The sequence below is a fragment of the Sapajus apella genome, unplaced genomic scaffold, assembly GCF_009761245.1.
Source record: "Sapajus apella isolate SASKATOON/1434 unplaced genomic scaffold, GSC_monkey_1.0 scaffold191, whole genome shotgun sequence".
NCBI lineage: Eukaryota > Metazoa > Chordata > Mammalia > Primates > Cebidae > Sapajus > Sapajus apella.
In genome coordinates, this window is record NW_022437131.1 from 36130 (window position 1) to 60703 (window position 24574).

The following is a 24574-nucleotide window of genomic DNA, read 5'->3' on the forward strand; positions in this document are numbered from 1 at the left end:
GTGTAGAACCATTCTCATACTCACAAAGCTTATTTTGGTGACTAAAGAAACTAGATAAGACTAAATAAAGCTATTATGCGTCACTCAGATGATGGGAAAATCCAGTGACAGCACCTAACGCCCCTGGAAATATATTTGAATGACAAAGAGCCAACTCTTAAAAATGGATCACAAGTGGCTAACTGGGCCTAAATTCAAATGGAGCCAAGTGGCCATTTGCTGACTAGAGGTCACACATATACTCTGAGTTCTCAGAAAACTCACACCTCTGTTCAACTTTGAGGCTTCCAGAGCACACCAGAACGAGCCAGTCAGAGCTAGGCTCTATCAACCAATCAGGGCTCAGTGGCATTTACCAATCAGAGCTCAGCTGTGCAGGCCAGTTAGAACTCAGTGCTTTCAATCCTTTGCATAAATGGGCTTTATTAGGAAGTTCGGAGGGAACGTTCACTGCTAAATCCTACCACTTCCTTCAGTGCAATTGGTTTCACACCCAAGACAGCCTCTCCCAACCTTGCCAAGTGTTCACTGGCACAAGTGCTCTGTCCTCCAAATTCCTTTTCAGAGATCTTTTGTTCACACTCCTGTCTCCACTGGCTCAGCCAATGATGGAATTACAGTCTCTGAGCCACAGTCACTGTCCAAAAGTGTAAGGAGATGACCCAGGATGCTGTGGTTTGGATACAATTTGTTTGTCCCCACCTAAAATCATGTTGAAGTGTGATCCCCAATGCAGCTGATGTAGGCAGATCATAAGGGGCAGATCCCTCATGATTGGCTTGGTGCCATTCTTCCAGTAGTGACTTAGCTCTCACTCTGGAGAGACTGGATTCATTCTCTCGGGAATGCATTAGTGTCCTCCCCTCTAGAGAGGGTTGTTACAAAGCCAGGACACCTCTTGGGTTATCTTTACACTTGTCCTCTTCCTGTTTGATCTTATCTGCTATATTATGAAGCAGCATGGAAGCCCTCACAGGAGCCAGGGCCCTGCCCCTGTGCTTCCCAACCCGCAGAACCATTTGCTAAATAAACTGCTTTTCCTTATAAATTATGCAGCCTCGAGCATTCTTTTATAGTGACACAAAATGGTTCAAGACACAGGATGAACCAAGAAGATCCTATCTGGGCTGTTCCAGCTGGGGCATAGAGGAAGAGATTGGTGTGTTTGTTTGTGTGGTGTTTGTTTGTTTGCATGTTTTAATGATGGCGATTTGAGAATATTAATTCACGGAATGTATGGATATGCCCCTTGCCTCCTACATCCAATCAAGAGCAGGATTTGATTGCTACAATTTCAAGTAGGATTTGTGTACTCCAATTTGTAGAAAGGACTGTTCAGAAGTTTATGTGTGTGTGTTTACCTCACTGGTTTTCTTAGCATGTTATATACTTTTAGGTAAAAAAAGACTTTATTTCCCATCATAATCTGGGACCATTTTACTAACTTCGTTGTATGACCAGGAGGATTTGCTTTACCTGAGTGGTCTGACTTTGCCATGACTGGCCATTTTGAATGACACGTCATTGGCATGCTGCATTACTTCCATTACACTTAATACTCAAGTTCTTAAGTCCTATCTTTGGTTCAATTGCTACAACTTATTCTGAGGCAGGCATATTTAAGAAATGTTTTGTAAGTAATATTATAAATCATTTGAATGTTGAAATGTTTCCATTTTACTGATATATTTTTACTTTCTAAGGAGGTTGCATTGAGAATTAATTTTGTAAAAAATTCAGGAATTTGAATAATACAGTAGCTGCTATGTCTATCTGCCAATTCTAACATTTAGGGCATTTTGTTAAAAAGCATCTAAGTATTGTTAAGAATGAAGTTTTAATCTTGGTAAATGTTGAATGTTCCTATATTGTTTTTAATCAAAGCTCCTTTCTTTTTGTGTTGTCTGCTTGGAGACTGTGGTTTGGTCATTGTTTCTTATCCCCATTCACTGAAGGGGTTGATCAGAACTGAAGACAGCCAGGTTCTTTTATGCTCAGGAGCCCTCGGCTGCCATGCCAGAGAGTTCTTGCCCAAGCCAGGGTGGCTTAGCCCAGGATGAAAGTAGATTCTGAGATGGGTGAGAAATGATTCACACATAGCCATAGTAATTCCTTTGGCATAATGGACTTGGGCTCTGGAGATCAGGCTCTCTTCAAGAAGCACAAGCTGAAATTGCCTCTTTGGGAGTTTTCAGTGATACCCTTCAAAGTGATCATGGTGTAGCAAGGATCAGCTGGGGGAATGGGGAACAGAAGAGCTTTCTGCCCTGTGGGGCATCAATCTGTTTAACTTTCTCTGAAGGAGACAAGGAAGCAGGGTGTTTAGGTCAGCCGATGCCCACTGTGACTGTTTGATAGGATGCCAAGCAACAGGACCATCCAGTCACCTTCAAGGCTGGGCTGCTTGTCACTTCATCAAATCAGACCTCAAGTTGGCCTGTGACATCAGCCATGCAGCGACTACAAAAGACCCTCACACTGGTGATCAACAGTCATTGTCTGTTCCTCCCATCCACTGGCAGCTGCTTCCAAGATGGCTGAGCCCTTCCTCTGAGATGACTTCCGACAAAGGCCTGAGCACCAAGGAGGCCAAAGTGACTGATGCCATGACAGCTCACAAGCAGAAGAAGCATGGTGCCATTGTCCCAACTGCCGGGGGACAACTTTGCCGCCTATTACCCCCAGATGCTGAAGCAGGTTCACGAGGGCCTCGGCCTTTCCTGGGAGGCAGTAGATGTCATAGATTTGTTTATTCACGACATCTTGGAGTCCATAGCCACCAAGGCCAGCCACCTGGCCCACTACACCAAGCACATGACCATCACCTCCTGCAAGATGCAGACCACAATTCTCCTGATGCTCCCAGCAGAGATGGGCAAGCATGCCTGAGTCCAGGGCCTCCAAGGCTATGTTCCGCTACACCAGGAGCAAGTGAGCTGCACAAGGAGCACCTGAGCACTGAAACCCAAAGGCTAATTTCAGAGCCATCACACTTGGCTTGAAAGATGTGTAGGCCACCAAGGGAGGGGCCTGCTGGAGGGTGGGAGTGTGTGGTGCCCTTCCAACTTGGGGGCTGTGTGTTGGGGAGGATAGCAGGTGGCCTGTGGCGTCCTGACGATTTTTCATGCATTCTTTCCCCGAGAATTAAACATTATCAACTCTGCTTCAGTCTATATATGTGGTGCAGTTTTTCTGTAGAAAATAATTCATTCCATTTAGTGATTTTTCATTTAATCTCTTTACTACATGCATGGTCATTTCTGTCAGTTACATTTCTAAATTACCCTTTAGTAGGATCAGTCATGTCACAATTGTTTTCGTAATAAAGTCATTCAACTTGTTCTCTGTCAGTCCTCCACACTTATACAGTATAATTATCCAGAGGGTTTGTTTTTTTTTTTTTGCATTAAATGCAAAATATAAAGTACAAAAGCACATATGAGAATCACGAAATTCCCAATCAAACTTTTCAACTTATCTTAGGATAATAGTTTATATTTATCAGGAAGACACAAACACAGAAATAGGTAAATCAAGTTTTCAAGAAACAATTTCTGTTCAAAGCAATCATTTCTTTTACATGCACTTAGAGTCTCAAATTACTATTCTGTTTCATTCACATTTGTCCAGTTCTTGACTTTTCAAGCCTGTAATCTTTCATTGTTTAGAATTAAAATGTAAGGTGTGCAATTATGCATGGATGATGGGACAGTCCAATGATAACAGCCTGAGTCCCAGTCTTTGCTAGCTCAGCCAATGAGAGACCTGCAGCCCCTAAACCACAGCCATTGGCTCAAAATGTAGGACGATTGCTGGGGCTAAAGCATTAAGATCTTACTTGTGCAATTCAGCCTTGAGGTTGATGATATACAGATTCAATTCTTTGACTATGACTGTTAACTTGCTTGTTTTTAATCATGGTGATTTAAGGACATGAATCCAGAGCTGGGAACAAGACATGTGTCTTGCCTCTTGCATCAAATCAAAACAGGAGAAAGGTAGGCAATTAAGAAAATTAGGGCTCATCAATGGCCATTAGAGAAATGCAAATCAAAACCACATTGAGATATTATCTTAGGCCAGTAAGAATGGTGATCAAGGCCGGGCGCGGTGGCTCAAGCCCGTAATCCCAGCACTTTGGGAGGCCAAGGCGGGTGGATCACGAGGTCAAGAGATCGAGACCATCCTGGTCAACATGGTGAAACCCCGTCTCTACTAAAAATACAAAAAATTATCTGGGCATGGTGGCGCGTGCCTGTAATCCCAGCTACTCAGGAGGCTGAGGCAGGAGAATTGCCTGAACCCAGGAGACGGAGGTTGCGGTGAGCCGAGATCGCGCCATTGCACTCCAGCCTGGGTAACAAGAGCGAGACTCCATCTCAAAAAAAAAAAAAGAATGGTGATCATTAAAAAATCTGGAGACAACAGATGCTGGAGAGGATGTGGAGAAATAGGAACACTTTTACACTGTTGGTGGGAGTGTAAATTAGTTCAACCATTGTGGAAGACAATGTGGCAATTCCTCAAGGATCTAGAAATAGAAATACCATTTGAACCAGCAATCCAATTACTGGGTATATACCCAAAGGATTATAAATCATTCTGTTATAATGACACATGCACATGTATGTTTATTGTGGCACTATTTACAATAGCAAAGACTTGGAACCAACCCAAATGCCCATCGATGATAGACTGGATAAAGAAAATGTGGCACATATACACTATGGAATATTATGCAGCCATAAAAAAGGATGAGTTCATGTACTTTGAAGGGACATGGATGAAACTGGAAAATATCATTCTCAGCAAACTGACACAAGAACAGAAAACCACCACACATTCTCACTCATAAGTGGGTGTTGAACAATGAGAACACATGGACACAGTGAGAGGAACATCACACACTGGGGCCTGTTGGGGGTGGGGAGGCTAGTAGAGGGATAGCAGGGGGTGGGAGATTGGGGAGTGATTACATTAGGAGAAATACCTAATGTAGGTGACAGAGGGATGGAGGCAGCAAACCACCATGGCATGTGTATACCTATGTAACAATCCTGCACAATGTGCATGTGTACCCCAGAACTTAAAGTATAATTTTTTTAAAAAAAAAGGAAAAGAAGCAAACAAAAAAGAAAAATTAGGATGACTGCTTTTTGCTCAAGCAAGTAGAATGTTAATATTTATTTTAATGTTTACTAATTTCCTTTGTTTTCTTCATGTCCCTAATACTTTTGATTGATTTATTATTATATACATGTATTGCTTTATCTCAAAGCAGTTGGAGATTCTCTATTTTAAAAAAAATTGATTTCTAGTTTTTACCTCTATGGAAAGGAATACACTCTGTGAATCTATTCTTGAAATTTGTTGATTTGCTCCAAAGCTCAATATTTCATCAGTTTTCTTAAATGTTCTGCTCACTGTTTAAAAATAAATTTAAATAACCCTTATTTAGTAATAGTTTATATTTATCAGGAAGACAGAAACACAGAAGTAGGAAAACCAAGTTTTCAAGAAACAACTTCTGTTTCAAGCAACAATTTCCGTTTCAAGCAACCATTTCTTTTTACATGCTTTTAGAATCTCAAATTACTATTCCGTTTCATTCACATTTGTCCAATTCTTGTGTTTTCAAGCCTGTAATCTTTGATTGCTTAGAATTAAAATGTAAGGTTTAGAATTAAAATATAAGGATGTAGGAACCTGTAAATGATATTTTGAAAAAAAGTTATCTTTAAAGTGATTTGTAAGAGAGCAACTTTATAACAGTGAATAGTTGTAAAACCACAGAGACACAGCCTTTGGTGTAAAATAAAGATGTGTTCCAAAGAACAAAGGAAGAATTCAAGTCTCATAGAAAAATTTCCTTCCCAGGTTCCCTGTCTTGTAGGTTTGTGCAAAATGAAGGATTCTAACTCGTTTAGTTTTGATGGCTGATAGAACTGAGCCCTGATTAGTTGAGACAGTTGAGCCCTGATTGGTTGAGGCTGATGAGCCCTAATTGGTTGGTTCAAGTAAGCCCTGGAAGTCTCACAGTTTAGTCTGTTATTAGTTTCTTACCTTTGTGTGTGTGTGTGTGTGTGTGTGTGTGTGTGTGTGTGTGTGTTTGATGAGAGCACATGAAGTCTATTCTCTTAGCAAATTTTTAATATACAATACAATATTATTAACTATAGTTCTACTGTGGTAGAAATGGCTAAACTTATTTATCCTGCAAAACTACAAATTTGCACTCTTTAATCTACATCTCCCCTTTTCCTGCCACCCCCCCTCCACCCCTGCAAACCACCCTTCTATTCTATTTCTGTGTGTTTGACATTTTTTCCTAGATTTTACATATAAGTGATATCATACAGTATTTTTCTTTCTGTAATTGGCTTAATTCACTTAGCAGGTTTATCCTCCAGGTTCATCCATATCATCATAATGGCATTATACCCTTCTTTTCTAAGGTGGAATAATATCTTAATCTGTGTGTATATATATCTATGTCTATATACAGATATAGATATCAAATCTTCCATCTATGAACACTTAGGTTGCTATTGTGAATAAAGCTGCAATGAACATGGCAGTACAGATATGTCCTGAAAAGATATACAAGGCCATGCAGATAATTTGAATGGGTAAAGTGGACCAAAACTATTTTGCTCCCTTCTAGGATTTGCAGCATGTTGGAGTACAAGTGAAACATTTGTAAAGATTTGAGTAATGATTTTATTAGCTCTGTTTGTATGATTAATTATTCTCCTGAACTGCTTCCCCACCTCTAACCACAAAATATCACCAGCATCCATTGGAATGCACGTATTATCCTAATCACTGGATTGTGACCAGTCTAGGTACTCCAATAATCATATTTCCTTTCTTTGACTTCAGAAAAGAAACCAGTAGCCCATGTGATTTTTGGGAAAATAGGTTTGAACAGAACCTCGGAGATGAAGAGTGGGCTATGGGTTAAAAGTGTAATATAATGCAGTATGTCCCAAAGTGTGGTATACATGCCTCTTCAGGTAGATGACATGGTTTTAAGTGTTACACAGATTTTTGAAGAATTTTTTTGTATAAATATAAGGGATACAATTGCAGTTTTGTTACATGAATATATTGCACAGTGGTGAAGTCTGAGCCTTCAGTGTAACCATCACCTAGATGGTGTACATTGTACCCATTAAGCAATTTCTGATCCCACCCTTCCAAATCTCCAATGTTTATTATTTCACACTCTGTGTCCATGGAGGTACACAGATGTTTAAAAACAGTTTATTGTGGCACGGTTCATAATGGCAAAGACTTGGAACCAACCCAAATGCACATCAATGATAGACTGGATAAAGAAAATGTGGCACATATACACCATGGAATACTATATAGCCATAAAAAAGTATGAGTTCATGTCCTTTGCAGGAACATGGATGAAGCTGGAAACCATCATTCTCATCAAACTAACACAAGAACAGAAAACCAGACACCACATGCTCTCACTGACAGGGGGGAGTTGAACAATGAGAACTCATGGACACAGGGAGGGGAACATCACACACTTGGGCCTGTCAGGGGGTTGGGGTGGGGGGAGGGATAGCATTATGAAAAATACCTAGTGTAGATAATGGGTCGATGCGTGTGGCAAACCACCAAGGCACATGTACTCCTGTGTAACAAGCCTGCACATTCTGCACATGTACCTCAGAAGTTAAAGTATTTTAAAAAGTATCCTAAATTTGGGTTAAATAATCGATAAAAAAGATATCCCATGTATAGTAGTAGAAAAAAAATGTTATGCAGTTTAGTGTGAATTGAAAATATGTAAATAACATGTTATCTGCGAATCCATAGATATTATTGCTTACAAAATACAAAAACGTTATTTAAAATCAGTTAATTAAAATAGCTTTATTAAATAAATAATTGTATAGTTGATATGCACATATGACAAAAAAGGATCAAACTGTTAGTGGAATGATTAGTTAACACGCTGTCAAAATGCCTAGGAATCAGACAAACCTGGTTCAAACCTCATCTACCACTTACTAGCCATGTGACTTTAAGCAAAAAATAAGAATAATAACAGTACCTGCTTCACTGGGTTGTTGTTAAGCTTAAGTGAAGGGCATTACAGTGTAGTGATGGGGTGCACAAAATCTAAAGCCAGATGCCCTGGTTTCAAATCCATGCTCTACCACTTACCAGCTAAGTGATGTTAAGCAACTTAAGCTTCATGTGCCTTAATTTCCCCATCTGTAAGTGGGCTTATTATGAGAGTTGTATGAGTTAATACCTTTGGAGTGCTTAGGAATATTCTAGTATATATTAAGTGTTCCTTGGAAGCAATCCTAGTGTAAGCATTATGTGTTTGTTAAATTAAAATAAGCGTATAGGCTGAAAAGTGGCTGACCCCTATAATCCCAGCACTTTTGGAGGTCAAGGTGGGAGGATTGCTTGAGCCCAGGAGTTCAGGGTTGGCCTGGGCACCCTAGCAAGACCCTGTCTTTTAAAAGGAGCCAGATGTGGTAGTGCAGACTTGTAGTCATGGCTACTCAGGAAACTGAGGCAGGGTGATTGCTTGAGCACAGGAGTTTGAGGCTGCAGTAAGCCATGATTGTGCCACTGTACTCCAGCCTGGGTGATAGAGTGAACCCTGTCTCAAGAAAAGAATAAAAATAAAAAATAAATGTCTATACAATTCCCAAAATTTAGTAAATTCTCATGAAATGTAACCCATTGGTGTTGCTTTGTATTCCCAACACTGGAAAGAAATAAGTATACAATCCGCATTTGATTAAGAGGCAGCATTTAATTGCTCAGCATACACAGAGAGCTGGCAAATTCCAGCACCTCTCTGCAGTAAGAATTAAAAACAGGCCTCATGGAAGCTGGGTCTCCTTGAAGGACTGTCGGAGTGGGGTTAGAGAGAATCCCCAAGTTATTTTTCTGTATCCTGCTAAGGTAAGTGTGGGCCATTTCAATTTACAGATGAGGAAACTAGGTCTCAGATAAATTAAGCAAGCTTCCAAGGGACATGTTCTTTGTAGGGACATGGATGAATCTGGAAACCATCATTCTCAGCAAACTGACACAAGAACAGAAAATCAAACATTTCACGTTCTCACTCATAAGTGGGTGTTGAACAATGAGAACACATGGACACAGGGAGGGGAGCCTCACACACTGAGGTCTGTTGGGGGAGGCTAGGGGAGGGACAGTGGTGAGTGGGAAGGTTGGGGAGGTGGTTGTGTTTAAAGACATGCCCATAGCTACACAGGTAGGAGAACTTCCAGCCTATTCAGATAAAAACTTACACAAACTTCCAACCCACTCAGATAAAGAAATAGGGCCTGATATAGAAATGCCTCTGTCCTTTATATAATCAACAGGCTCCCGGGAAAATATTTCTTCTTTTTTTGTGGGCATGAACATGGTGAGGTCCAGTAAACACTTTCCTTTCCTTTTTGAACTGTGAACTTGGCCTCTATGAATCATCACTTCAATTGCTGATAGGTCCTGGGCCAAACTGAGTAGCTCCTGTGAATCATTACTTCAATTCATGATTGGTCCCAGGCCAAGATTCCAGGCCAAACTGAATCATACTTTCTCCAAGACAGCACACAGACTAAACACATTCCTTTCCCTGCCCAATCCATAAAAACCCCAGACCCCAGTCTCATAGTGAACAACACATATGCCCCCACCTCCACTATGGAGAACTTATTTCTTTCACCTACTAAATTTTCACTCCAACCTGACTCTTGGTCCACACTCCTTAATTTTCTTAGATGTGAGACACGAAACTTCAGAAACTATTTCAAACAACAAAAAACTACTACATATTTTAATACAATGACAAGACTGCAACATATTTTGGTGCATTTGCTGGGAAAGAAAGGGATTCATCTAAAGGGTAAGTAAGAGTGGACATTTAACTCTTTACTTTCGTTTTGGAGGCTTGTCCTCAGTTTTTTTTCTCTCAAGAAAAGTCAGCCAGTGCCTCTTCTCTCAATAAAAAACAAAACAATGAAAACACCGGGTCCCTGTCAGCCAGTTAAAAAACTGATAGGGTGGCTTCCAGCCTTAAGACTCAGGGGACAGACTTGTTGGAGAGAACTTTGTCAATCCCCATTGCTCTTAGGTGTTGGAAATGTTGGAAATGTTCCAATCCAGTTTCCTTTCACACAGGGCCTGGCTGTCACATGGGACTGGAAGGAGGTCCTGTGGCAACTGAAAGTTTCTAGCCAAGGCTACAGCTTGGTGTTACCTGAAGGCCTCTAGGCTAACTCCAGTCCTTGATATCCCATCAGGTGTTAGCGCCAGGACTTCCAGACTTTTCTATTGCATTTTCTTCCTTTCTTTTCTCAACTATCATGTTTCCTATCCCTTCTTTGTATACAATGATGTGGGTGTTTTCACAACCTGGGGATATAGTCCTGTTGGGTAAAGTCAGCCAGTGCCTTAGTAATCAGAAATGCAATTCAATGAATTATTGTCTCTGTGGTTTCCTTGAAATGAGGAAATTCCAAGACCTGGATCTGGAGACCTATTCATCTCCCAATGATAATATTTAATGGGGTTAGACGAGGGGTTATTTCTCCCAGGATGGTTATCCCACCTTCATTTAAACTTTTTCTTTTCCAATGTGAATAGCCAACATTGTTCAACAGAACTAGACAAACTTTCTATGAAACAAGTTAATTTTCTTCTACTGAGAGACATACTGTGGAGACAGCCTATCAAGCCCCAGATATCTCTTTTTAACTTTTGCCTGATAATAATTTAGTTAGAATTTTTACCTAACATTTCAGACCTTACAGCTCCACCCAGAGGGATGGGATTTTTCTCCATGGGGAGCCTTGTCAACCCTTTGCCCCAAACCTCAAGTTCCCCAATTCTTTTCTCTCTTACGTCCTTCTGTCAGTGATCAGGTCCCATGCCCTATTTGTAGTTAACAAAATTCCACTTTCAATAGCCGGGAGGAAGCCATCCTGGCAACATAGATTTTAGCCCTTATACTGTCCCTGTCAAAGAAACGCCAGCTATTCAATCCTTGTGTTCTCTTGAGGCACCTGTTCTACATCCAACTGCATTGTAATTTAAACAAAAAAAAAAATGATTTTACATTTAGAAGTCAATTGGTTCCATTCTCTGGAACTCCAGTGTTTCACTGGGACCATAACAGGGGAAGCCAGAGATAGTATTAAGACACTCTCTCCATTAAAGACTCTTGCCCAAATCCAACTACAACATAATCTCTCCCAGGCCCCTGGGGTACCCTGGAAGCCTTTTGGGCTGAGTGGGTCTAGAAAACCAGCAGGGCAGAAAACTATGTCCTTACACAGGTGAACATGACTAGTGCTGCCAGTTAGGTCCTCCAGATACATGGGTGAAGATCACACTTGCATCCATGGATGGAACCTATGTTGGTTATTGAGACCGAGAGGACAAGGGAGGGAAGAGGAGAAGGAAGATGCCCTTTCTCTTTCTCTCCACCCTAAGTCACTTGGAAGGGAAAGAGAAGACTACAGGATGTCTTTGTCTCCCTCATCTTGCTAGGTGTATAACAAACCTTCTACAGTCTATGCTCCTCTTGAGTACATTCTGAAACACTGGAACTCCTTTGACCCTGAGACTCGGAAGAAAAAAACAAATATATTCTATTATACAAGGGCGTGGTCATCTTACCAACTACAAGACAGACAGGAGACCTGGCTGCCTCAGAAAACTAGATCTATCCAACTAGATCTTTTCTACAGACGTGTGGACAAATGTTCCAAGATTCCCTATATACAAACTTTATTTGCCCTGCAAGACAACCCAAATCTTTATAAGCATAGTAAAATTAACCCTGCCCTCTTAACAGCCATATCAGACAAGCCTACAAAAGGTAATTCCCCAAAGTCAGAGAGACAAATACAACTTCTAGGTACCCTCCCTGACCCCCTTTTCCAGGGTCCCCAATAATCATATCATCAGCTCCTCCAGTTGTGCCACCCACAAAACCCCTAAATTCACTGTTATCTCTACAAGAAATGCCCAGCAGACGTGGTACTGCTAAGGTTCAAGTTCCCTTCTCATTACAGGACCTTAGACAAATAAAGGGGGACCAAGACAAGTTCTCTGATAACCATGAGAGATATATAAAGGCTTTCCAAAATCCAACACAAGTGTTCAATCTTACATGGAGAGATAGTATACTACTGCTAAGCCAAACCCTAACTACTACTGAGAAACAGACAACCCTACAGACAACAGAAACATTCAGAGATGAACAACATGTCTCCTATAAGAAGTCCGAAAAAAAATCCAGTCAAGAGGATAAAGAGGTGAAAAAGAGACAGGATCCGAATTCCCAATAGAAAGAGAAACAGTGCCCCTTGAAAACCGTAATTACAGCCCTAGTGATTCCATAAATAAATGAAATGAAAAAAAAAAAAACAAAACAAAACACTTTCTAATGTACATATTAAAAGACTTACAAAAAACCAGAACCAAACATCATAATTACTCTAAGTTGTCTATGTTAAATCAAAAACCAGATAAAAATCCCCCAGCCTTTATGGAAAGGCTGAGAAAAGCTTTAATAAAACACAGCTCCCTGTCTACAATTTCAGTGAAGAACAGATTTATTACTCAAACAACCCCTCATATCATAAAGAAGTTACAGAAACAGACCCTGTCGAAAAATCTCTCTGATCTTTCTCACCCTCAAGTTAAAACTTTATAGTATATAAATTACACTCTTCTCTGTGCCCTAACCAAAGATGTCTCAAGAAAACACTGAAACTCTTTTTCATTTCTTAACTGAAAGAGAATATAGGGTTTCAAAATCTAAAATTCAACTCTGTCAAACTTCAGTAAAATACCTAGGTCTAGTCTTATCAGAATGGACCAGAACACCAGGTGAGAAAAAAATTAAGCCCATTTCCTCCTGTCCCTTTCCAAAAACTCTTAAACATTTCAGGGGATTCTTAGACATTACTGGATTTTGCAAACTATGGGTATGTGGGTATGGTGAAATAACTCACCCTTTATACTACCTCATAAAAAAATAAACCTTCAGACATCTAAAACTCACTCCCTAAAACTCAGAAAACCTTAACCAGTTAAAAAAGCCTTACTTAAAACATCAGCCCTCAGTCTTCCAATAGAGAAGATATTTAATCTCTATATATCAGAAAAGAAAGTTTTAACTAAAACCAAAATCCAGCTCAACAACCAGTAGACTATTTAAACAACAAACTTGACTTGATGACTAAAAGATGGCCAACCTGCCTCCAAACAGTTACAACGGTGACTTTACTGGTGCCAGAAGCCACCAACTTAAGAAGAATAACTTACACCACACACAATATAACAGGACTTTAAAAGAAGTCTCTCTAACAATCACCTTCTCAAATATCAAACTATATTACAAGAAGAAAGCCACAGTCCAATTGAAAACTTGCCCTTGCCTAAACTGAGCCACTTTCTCCCAGAAGAAACTAGAGAACTTGAACATAATTATGAACAGGTAATTGTACAAACTGATAGAAGAAATGATAAGAATTACTGTTTATATTATCTGTAAAGTTTTAATTAATAAGAAATATTTCTTAAAAAACACTCAATTAAAAGTGGATATCAACTATAGATATATTCAAAAGACCTTTATGTTTTTTCTTCATAAATCTTGTTTTTCTGGAAAAGGTTTTTTTCTCAGTTGACTGAATGGCTTTTCTCCACTCTGTCTTGCCACTCTTGGTACATACATGAAAGGCCCTAAGATAACTTCTGATGGCCTAAGGCTCCTTGAGAAAACAGAAAAGGTACCACAGATCCCATTTTGAGAAAAATCTCTATTTTTCTCTTGGAAACCCTAGAATTAGAGACAGACAGATCCCTCTCGAAATCCGTTTTTGCCTTCCAACTATGCCCAGAAGCTACATACTCTCCTAGCCCTACTCTTAAAAGACTCCACCCTGAGTTCTGTCCTTTGAGCAGAGTGACAGTGTCCATTTTCAGCTCTGCATAGCAGAAGCTGAAGTTTAACAGTTGTCGCAGACCAGTGGACACTATTGGTTTCAGATTAGTGTAAGGGTAAGTGAATCAGGCCCAGGAATTTGGGAAAGTTATGTGAATTGAGGGTTCCATGGAACCAGTGGCTTTGCTTCAGATGGCAGAGTGAGGGATAAGTTTTCCCCCTCAGGGATAGCTGTCATTCTGTCATGTAAAGCCATGATGCTGCTGGAGCTAGGCTGGCGGCATTCCTGAATTCACCTTTTCCATTTGAAAAGTGAGGCTTATTGAATTTTTCTTACCTTATTAGTCATTGAGTCTAAGTTGACTCACTCCAAAGTGGAAATATCAGTCAGGATAGTCACAAGGCCTCCTTGAGTCAGGTGTTCAATTTTGACAAGAGCCCAGTAGCAAGCTAATAGCTACTTTTCAAAAGAAGCATGCGAGGTAGCTTTATCAGGGGAACAGTGAGTTCAAATCTCCAAGAGGTAAGAGGTTGCCTCCCTTTCCCAGATGGTCAGATTGGAAAAATAATCAGTCACAGAGACTTGTAGCTTTATTGGGAGCACGTCTGCCAGGAGCTCTCGACCTGCAAGAGGGTTCCAACTTGGATAGGGGGGTGCGCGGAAGACAAAGAATGACAGACAGATGGGGTCTGGAGGGTTGAAAAGCATATGCTTTACCAACAACTTTATTCGTGCTCAGGGTCAGTATATATATCTTTTTTAGGTATGTGTCTACGTGAGACAAAAGGGTACAGAAAGCTTTAAAGTAGAAAAACCAACATCATAGGGTAAGAACAATGGAAAGGTCAGATACACAATTAACCAGAACAGGTAGTCACACTATCTCATCTAGGGGCAAGTCATTTAATTAACCAGAACAGGTGGTCACACTATCTCATCTAAGGGTAAGTCATTTATCTTCTAGAGAATATCAGCGAAGTCATAAAACATGACTTAGTAGAAAACTCAATTATCACATACGTAAAACATGTCTTAGTAGAAAACTCAATTATCGTACACAATGCATCTCATGACTGCATGGCCATCTGGCAATTGCCCACAAGTTTAACTTTAACCTAAGTCTTTCTCTGTTCCTGCTTTCCGATAGCTTGACTCCCTCAACTGGAGACACTGTGTCTGGGCTCGAGCCCTCCGTATTGTGAGGCCCATTTTCAGGGGGCCTCACACGGGAGCGTTCCCCACATAGCTTAAAGGGGTCACTAGGGTTGTGAGGACCCAGAGATAGAGAGCATGTTACAGCTTGATGAAAAGATTCCAATTCAGCCTTTTGGCTTGGGCCCCACTCAAAGGATGCTGATTTGGAGGGTAGCTAATATGAAGGACCAAGTAGAATGCCCAAGAGAGACACATACTGTCTTTAATACCCACAGAGTCAAAGAAGATTTTCTCTTTGATCCCTGGAACCTAAAAGAAAACAGTCAAGAGGAGCCCAACATTTAGACATGGCAACTCAATGTTTTTTTGGTTTCTTGGATGAGGCCCTGGAACAGCAAAACAATATTAAATAAAAACTATAAAAATCTGAATGAAGTATGGACTTTATTTCAAAATAATGTATCAATATTTTGTTCATTAATTGTGACAAATATACCATACTAGCGTAAGATGTTAAAATAGGGAAAACTGGGTGCAGAGTCTGTGGGAACTCTCTGTGCTAGCTTTGCATTTTTTCTGAAAATATAAAACTTTTAAAATAAAAAGCTTATATTTTATTCTAACATACTTCATAATCTTTGCTAACCGTGATCCCTCTGCTTAAAATGTCCTTCCTATTATATTTGTCTATTAAAAATTCTACTTATCCTTCAAGGTCTCTCCATGAAGCTTTCTTTGATCTACACAGTCAGACATTCAGACATTTTTGATTCTCTCTTCTCAACCTCCAAAGCACTTTGCTTGTACCTTTCACATGCTAGTCATTACATTCTGCCTTCTACTATATTTTATGTGAATCTCTTAGCTCTCCTATTGGCTTATAAGTTTCTGGACAGAAGACGGGAGTGGATCTTTAATTCTGCAAATATTTATTTAATTTCTAGTACATGCCAAGCACTCTGTTAGGGCCTGAAAGCTACAAAGATGAGTGGGATTCTCCCTCCTCTTAAGGAACTCACAATCTGAAGGGGAAGGAAGAATGCATACTATTATACTATAAATCACACTCTGATAAGTGCTGTAGAAAACTAAGGTATTATGTGCCTTTCATGTACTGGGCAGTTTACATGCTTTCCTTTATTTAATCCTCACAACAACCTGCATGATAAGCATTACAATTCTGTTTTATAAATCAGGAAGTTAAGTCTATGAGAGGCCAAATAACTTACAGAATATCAGGAATTCAAACCCAGGTGTACTGATGTCCAAAGCCTATACCCTTTCCATTTTACCATGATTTAACACAATGTCTGGTATCTAGTAGGTGTTCAATAAATATCTGTTGAAAATGACTAAAATACTGGTATTCACTAGGCTCTAATTATATATATGAAATATACACAGTACATGGAACAATTTAAATAAATGTAAACAAGAAGGTTACATTTTAGTCCCTACTTATTAATTCTCCACTGTAATTCTCAACTGATCCTTCACTATCCAATCTGGCCTTTTAATTATTAATAACTTACCTTAAAGCCTAGCCTCCTTCATATAAATAACTCTGAATTGTTGAAGAGCTGTGATCATTTACATCATCAAATAATGGTTTTCCACAACTGTTCCCTTCAACAAAGCTCTGAAGGCTTGGTGAAGGCAACTGAAGAGCTATAAGCAGTAGTTAAACATCCTTTCCTTTATTTTTATTCATTGGACACTCATCCAACAAATATTTATGTAACACCTCATGTGTGGCATATACTCTACTAACTGTCAGGAAAACAAAATTTGATTAATGGCATGCTTATCATGCTGTTATCTGAGCTAGTTTTCTTTAGGTCTTAAAACCCTGGAGTAACAACTTCATTAGTCATCAAGGAAATGCAAATTAAATCTATGAGTAGATACCACTACACATTCAATAAAATACCTAAAATCAAAGACTGACAAAACCATGTGTTGGCAAGGAGGTGGGAAAACTGGAACTCTCATACACTGCACAAGGGAGTGAAAATTGGTAAAACCACTTTGAGTAACTGTTTGGCAATATCTACTAAAGCTAAGAATGCACATATCCAGTGACCCAGCAATTCCATTCCTGAGTATATACCTAAAAGAAATGAGTGGATTTGTGCACCAAGAGACATGTACAAGAAAGGTTATAGTCATATTATTCATGGTAACCCAAAAATTGAAACAATTCAACAATAGAATGGATAAATTAATGGTAGTATATTCACACAATAAAATAGCAATAAGAATAACCAACTGTCATTCAGGGAGGAACACAAATCTCACAAAAATTACAGTAAGTGAAAGAAATCAAACACAAAAGAGTACATGGTATTTTATTCCATTTACAGAAAGTCCAAAAACAGCCAAAACCAATCAACACTTTAGAAATGAGGATTGTGTTGTCTATGGCCATACCACCCTGAACCACCCTGAATGTGCCCAGTCTCCTCTGATCTCAGAAGTTAAGCAGGGTTGGGCCTGGTTAATACTTGGATGGAAGAAATGAGGATTGTGGCAACTATTAGATGAAGTAGTTAAGGCGCATGGGCACATTGGGGAACTTCTAGGGTGCTGGTACTGTTCTTTTTCTTGATTGGTGTTGATTACACAGGTATGTTCACTTCGTAAAAATGCAATTTGTATGTATGTCATACTTCAATAAAAAATAAAGCTTATAAACAGAACTCTGCAGCAAATTCTATTCTTTTAGTAGTGTCTCCTAAACTTACCTGTTTATAAGAATTGCTTGGTGCCCTTGTTTAAAAATGTAAATTTCCAGTCTTGATCCCAGACCTGCTGAATTAGAATCTATGTGCATGGGGGAGTGCAGAGAATCATCATTTAAAAAGCAATCTTCTAAACATATCCTTGGTATGAGGCAAGTTTTATAAGCCTTGCTCTATAACATTCAAGGATGCTTTGGTTTGCTGAAACGTTCTTATTTGCTTCCCAGTGCTGAGTTTTGATGTCTAACTACCCAGTGCTTTGTAGGGATAAACTATCTAGAAGGTCCTTTAGAGAGCTTTAATTTCAATCTTCTTTTAGAGTAGGAACAGAGACCCATGTTAATTTTTAACTTACCCAAGATTGTAATAAAAATGTCAAAAAGACATGAGGTGTGGCAAGAAGACACCTGAATATGGTTTTCTATTCGAAGTGATAAAAGATCCAATTTATGAAGAATGTAAGTGCCCCTGAAAATATCTATGGCAGAGACAGTAATGTCTTTCTCCAGTATATAAAGAAAGATCAGACACTGGGGAGAGATTTTCAAATGCCTTGGGAAAGAGATGTAATCAGAATGACCTATGAAACCAGGTGGTTAATATTAGTATGATAAAGGATTGGAAGCACTGATTGAGATAAATTCATACCATCAACCCAGTTCACACTAAACCAAAAAATTAAAGATGCCCATAAAATTGATAGGATTTATGTGAAAAAAATAACGAAACTTTTGCAAAGTGCACTGAAAGTTGTCATCATTTCCAATTACGCTATGGCAAGAATGTAAATTAAATTCTTACAAGACTGGAAACTTGGAAGAGGTTTATGTAAGCTGAGAAAATTCCTGCTCTTAGAGGAATTAGAAATAAGAGGAATGATTGATGGCATGTAAGCCCTGTTTACCTCTGACCATGTCAGAGCAGGATGTGTGTGTGGGGGGAAGGGTATTTAATGTATGTTGAGGGGGTTGTTATGTAAAGAGTATTCTTAGAGAAAAAATAAAGCAAAAGACTCTGAAGAGAAAGTAGATCTAATCTTCTGTAGAAGCAGATAATGAGAGATACTGAATGGCTACAGGTAAAGAAGGAAAGCATGAGTATGGCTCAAATAACATATTATCTACAGATCTCCTAGAGCTGTGGTCTTCAAACTTCAGTGGGTATCATCATCATCAAGACTCTTAGGAGTTTGTGAAAAATATTCTTATGCCCCTCTCCCAGGGATCCTGATTTAGCAGGTCAATGCAGGGCACACGAAACTGTATTTTAACAAAAACACTCCCCGTACCCCCACCCCCACACCTGTACATCATGCCAAGGAGTTTCTGTTGCACACTAAAGTTCTCAAACTATTAATACTAAATCGTGCTATAGCCTGGGGAGGATGGTGAAACTATGGCTAGTGAGAAATTTCCAATTGCCCCTGTATCCACTTCCTCCATATTCAAAGTCCTGGGAAGGAGCTAAACACCTAGGTCACGTGGCTGAACGTAGGTCATGTGCCTGTATCCTATCTGTTGGGAGCAGGGAGTAGGAATGTTTGGCTCCTCTTGGCCTCTGTAGTGAGAGGCAGGGCCTTTTCTTCCATCAAGATGTATGCAATGGACAAGTCCCTCAAATTGGAAAGGGGTTCATATATTATGCAATCATAAAAAGATATGCAGATATTTAACACAAGGAAACAATGTGAAAACTTAAACAACTTGTTGAAGAGAAGAGTCCCTAGGTTAGGTGGCCATTTTGAGATCAGTAAATATCCGTATTTTGAGATCAGTGGACCAACAATTGATATGAATTTAACACTCAAAGACTCTGAGACTCAGAGAGATTAGCATGACTTGCTGAAGGTCACTTACTAGAAAGTAGCAGAATAAGATTAGTCAGACTCTATGGAGGAAGGAAGATTTCAGCTGGACCACAAAGTAAAAGGAAAATTTGGAAACAGCAGAGAAGAATATGGTATTGAGGTGAGGAAGGAAATCCAGGATTGGGGCACCTTATGAGTATAAGAATGAGGTAGGACTAATAAGGTGCGTTCAGGGAAAACTGAATAGCTCAGTTTAGCTTGTCTGGAAGACTTGTACAGTGAAGAAGCAGGGGGAGATAAAAATAGACAGGAGCCAGATCCTAGAGAGGCTTGGATGAATGTTTTAGGAAGAATAAACTGGTCAAAGTGTATCAGATTGCTTGGAATCTGGATGCAGGGGAACAACCAGAGTGGAAAAAAAAGGAAACAAACCCATATAGTGTATTGAAGCCAAAGCTCTAGAGTCAGAAGGTCCTTGGGCATGTTACTTAAACTCTCTTTGTCTCATTTTTGCAAATCTGTAAGATAGGGTTAATAGCAATATCTACCTCATAAGGTTGTGGTCATAATTAACAAATTAATAATGGATTTGAAGGCTAATGAGTGTATTAGGGTGGTAGCAAAAAACAGATGGCACATTCATATTAGACAATTTAGGAAATTATAATAAAAGGACTATTATGAAAGATGTGGGTAGAGTGTAAGAAAATCACAAGGGTTAGTAGAGGACCCCAGATGAATAATGGTGAGGTTATTACTACTCCTAGTCCTATAGGAGGGAGGAGAGGAAGTGGGCAAAGTTAGTTGATGGGAGGGGGAGATACCGAGTGAGTCATCAATTGAGTACTGTGAATTTAGCCATCCCACAGAGACCCTGAAGGGAGTGAGCTGAGTGAATAAACACCCTGACCTCATTCACCTTCCTCTCACAGATCTCCTGCCAGGACTTCTTAAAGGTGGAACACAGGAAGTCAGGCTATAAGAAAGATCATTAATGATGTCAGTTTCCCGGGGCACAAAGCATGAGGAAAAATATGGAGAAGGATGAAGAACAAAAGTGGAAGAGCAATAGGTAAGTATCTGATAATTAATGCGGTGATTGAGATTTTAGGCCCTGCCTGGCCCCAAGCCTTCTGGCTTGCTAAGGTCATCATACCCTTTAGAATTTAGGAGATTCTGGGGAAGGCTTGATGCTTATATTTCTGTTGATTACTTCTATCTGTGAGTTTCTACTTCCATCATGTTCTTATTACCTTCTCATGCCTTCTGGGTATGTGAGTCCATTTTTGCAGTGTCAGCCTCCCACTCCTTGTTTCTTCCACTTCCCCATTTACTACGAGTAACTGTGTATGCACAGATTTTACAGAAGGACAAAGTACAGTCAGTCTTCCATACTTGTGGATTCTGTTGTTCATGAATTGATTGCAGATCAAAAATATTCAAAAATATTACCTTTGTATTCAGCATGTACAGACTTTTTCTTGTAATTATTCCCTAAACAATACAGTATAAAAACTATTTACATTTTAACTACATTGTATTAGGTATTGTGAATCATCTAGAGGTGAGCACTAAAGTATACAAGAAGATGTGCATAGGTAATATACTAATATTATGCCATTTTATATCAGGGACTTGAGCATCTACAGATTTTGATATCCACAGAAGGACCTGAAACCAATCCCCTACAATATCAAGGGATGACTGGACTTGCAATGAAATGGTAAACAACTTGAAATTAAATAGTGGGCATCTCTAACCTTAAAAGTGCCTTAGGCATTATACTAGGGCTTGAGTTTCCCTGATGTTGCTCAATTCTCATTCTTTCTTTTTTGATTTTCTCCATACTTTCTCTCAGATTACAAATCCCCAGACCAAACCATGACTGCTAATTTCTCAAGGCGAGCAGTTTAGCTCTAGGCTTATTCCAACCATGCCCCAAGGACAATCTCTGAGCAATCAAAATGACCCATTAAGGTGTTTAAAACAAACACAGATTCTTCACCTAAGATGGAATGAATAGTTATTTAGCTCTTAAACTAACACTTTTACTTTCTACCCATTAGTTAGTTTGTGTTGCTTTTCAGGCGTGAATTGATGAGCACCTGGTCTGATAGAGTCCTAAAAGGATTGAAAATAAAGGGACACATCTGAGGTACATTAGATGAGAAAAAAACAAACCAACAAACCGTGATGACTATCTAGATGGGGATGGGAGCCCAAGAGAAGGAAGAGGGCCATCCGACAACGGGGTTTGCAGCCTGGGTGATTGAGTCTTGATGTTTTAGGTTTAACTTTGCTGCAGCCTGCTGAGAGTTATGCCATCATTTTCTCCAACAAGTGATTAATTTGACCACCATGAAACATTACACCAAATCTTTCTTTCTTTCTCTCTCTCTCTCTCTCTCTGTCTGTCTGTCTGCAGTGTGTGGGTATGTGCATGCATGTGTACTTAGTGGATTTAGCATGAATGAAGAAAATTCTGCTCAGGCAAGCCTTAATACTAAGACCTGCCTATCCCTTCCCTTGCTGAAACTCATACTTTTTTATGCTCTGTCCCTGTTGGAAGGAAATCATTATCAGGCCAGTTTCTGATCTCTCACAGAGACGTAAGGAATCTTTATGACCTCAACTATTCCCTTCATTAAGAGTGAGGTAGCTTCTATCCCAGGCTATGCCTCTCTCTCTTTAGTCTCCTTCTCTCTTACCTCTCCACTTTTCATTGCTGCCATTTGCCCTCTCCCTCAGTTTATTGTCCTCCAAAAGCTAGAGAAGGGGTTCTGGGCCACAGTCACAGCTGCTTTAACCCACATCCATTCACCTAAAATTCACCCAAACTGAACTATGTTTCCTCAGTGTCAAAAAACTGTTTTGTTTTACCGTTGATCCTGAAGCACTGCAAGGGACTAATATCTCATTGCCTTTTTAGAAAATACTTACATATCAATAACTGTATTCACATACCATAAAATTCAGTCTTTAAAAGTATATAATTCAGTTGCCATTAGTATATTCACTGACTCTAATTTCAGAATATTTTCACCACTCACCTGAAAAAAAAAAATCCATTAGGAGTCATTCCAATTTCTTCTTGCAGCCCCTGGAAACCACGAATCTAGTTTTTGGCCCTATATAGAACATATTTTTTTAAATTTTACTTTAAGTTCTGGGGTAAATGTGCAGATCTTGCAGGACTGATACAGAGGTATAAATGTGCCACGGTGGTTTGCTGCCTCCATCCCCCCATCACCTACGTTCAGTATTTCTCCCAATGTTATCCCTCCCCAATCTCCCCAACTCCTGCTATACCCCCCTAGCCCCCCATCCCCCAACAGACCTCAGTGTGTGATGTTTCCCTCCCTGTGTTCATGTTTTCTCATTTTTCAACACCCACTTATGAGTGAGAAGATGTGGTGTTTCGTTTTCTGTTCTTCTGTCACTTTGCTGAGAATGATGTTTTCCAGAATCATCCATGTCCCTGTAAATAACATGAACTCATCCCTTTTTATGGCTGCGTAGTATTCCATGGTGTATATGTGCCATATTTTCTTTATCCAGTCTATCATTAATGGGCATTTGGGTTGGTTCCAAGTCTTTGCTATTGTAAACAGTGCTGCAATAAACATACATGTGCATTGAATCTATAAATCGTCTTTATATAATAGAACGATTTGCAATCCTTTGGGTATGTACCCAGTAACAAGATTGCTGGGTCAAATGGCACCTCTATTTCTAGATCCTTGAGAAATCACCACACTGTTTTCCACAATGATTGAACTAATTTACACTCCCACCAACAGTGCAAAAGCATTCCTATTTCTCCGCATCCTCTCCAGCATCTGTTGTCTCCAGATTTTTTAATAATCAGCATTCTAACTGGCATGAGATGATATCTCAATGTGGTTTTGATTTGCACTTCTCTAATGACCAATGATGATGAGCATTTTTTCATATGTTTGTTAGCCACATAAATGTCTTCTTTTGAAAAGCATCTGTTCATATCTTTTGCCCACTTTTTGATGAAGTTTTTTTTTCTTGTATATTTGTTTTAGTTCTTTGTAGATTCTGGATATTAGCCCTTTGTCAGATGGGTAGATTGCAAAGATTTTTTTCCCATTCTGTTGGTTGCCAGTTCACTCTAATGATTGTTTCTTTTGCTGTGCAGAAGCTCTTAAGTTTAATTAGATCCCATTTGTCTATTTTGGCTTTTGTTGTCATTGCTTTTGGTGTTTTAGTCATAAAGTCCTTTCCTATGTCTGTGTCCTGAATGTATTGCCTAGGTTTTTCTTCTAGGGTTTTCATGGTGTTAGGTCTTACGTTTAAATCTTTAATCCATCTGGAGTTAATTTTTGTATAATGTGTAAGGAAGGGGCCCAGTTTTAGCTTTCTGCACATGGCTAATCAGTTTTTCCAACACCATTTATTAAATAGGGAATCCTTTCCCCATTGCTTGTTTTTGTCAGGTTTGAAAAGATCAGATGGTTGTAGGTGTGTGGCATTACTTCTGAGGCCTCTATTCTGTTCCATTGGTATATATCTCTGTTTTGGTACCAGTACCATGCTGTTTTGATTACTGTAGCCTTATAGTATAGTTTGAAGTCAGATAGCATGAGGCCTCCAGCCTTTTTTTTTTTTTTTTGCTTAGGATTGTCTTGACTATACAGGCTCTTTTTTGGTTCCATATGAAGTTTAAGGTGTTTTTTTCAGTTCTGTGAAGGAGGTCAATCGTAGCTTGATGAACATAGCATTGACTCTATAAATTACTTTGGGCAGTATGGCCATTTTCACAATATTGATTCTTCCTAACCATGAGCATGGAAAGTTTTTCCATCTGTTTGTGTCCTCTCTTATTTCCTTGAGCAGTAGTTTGTACTTCTCCTTGAAGAGACCCTTCACGTCCTTTGTTAGTTGTATAC

The 24574-nt window shown here is 39.4% G+C and overlaps 1 protein-coding gene across 2 annotated transcripts in view; it reads left to right on the plus strand.

Annotated features, from left to right (window-relative positions):
- The window catches only part of RAB9B (RAB9B, member RAS oncogene family), a 69631-nt gene that overhangs the window by 10232 nt on the left and 34825 nt on the right, over positions 1-24574 (plus strand). The window contains exons 2-4 of one of the 2 annotated variants that reach the window (XM_032269337.1): positions 9777-9901; positions 20591-20730; positions 21290-21381. The gene's annotated coding sequence lies outside the window, so the exon portion shown is untranslated. The remainder of the gene's footprint in view (positions 1-9776; positions 9902-20590; positions 20731-21289; positions 21382-24574) is intronic. The other variant, XM_032269338.1, reaches the window with a different exon arrangement.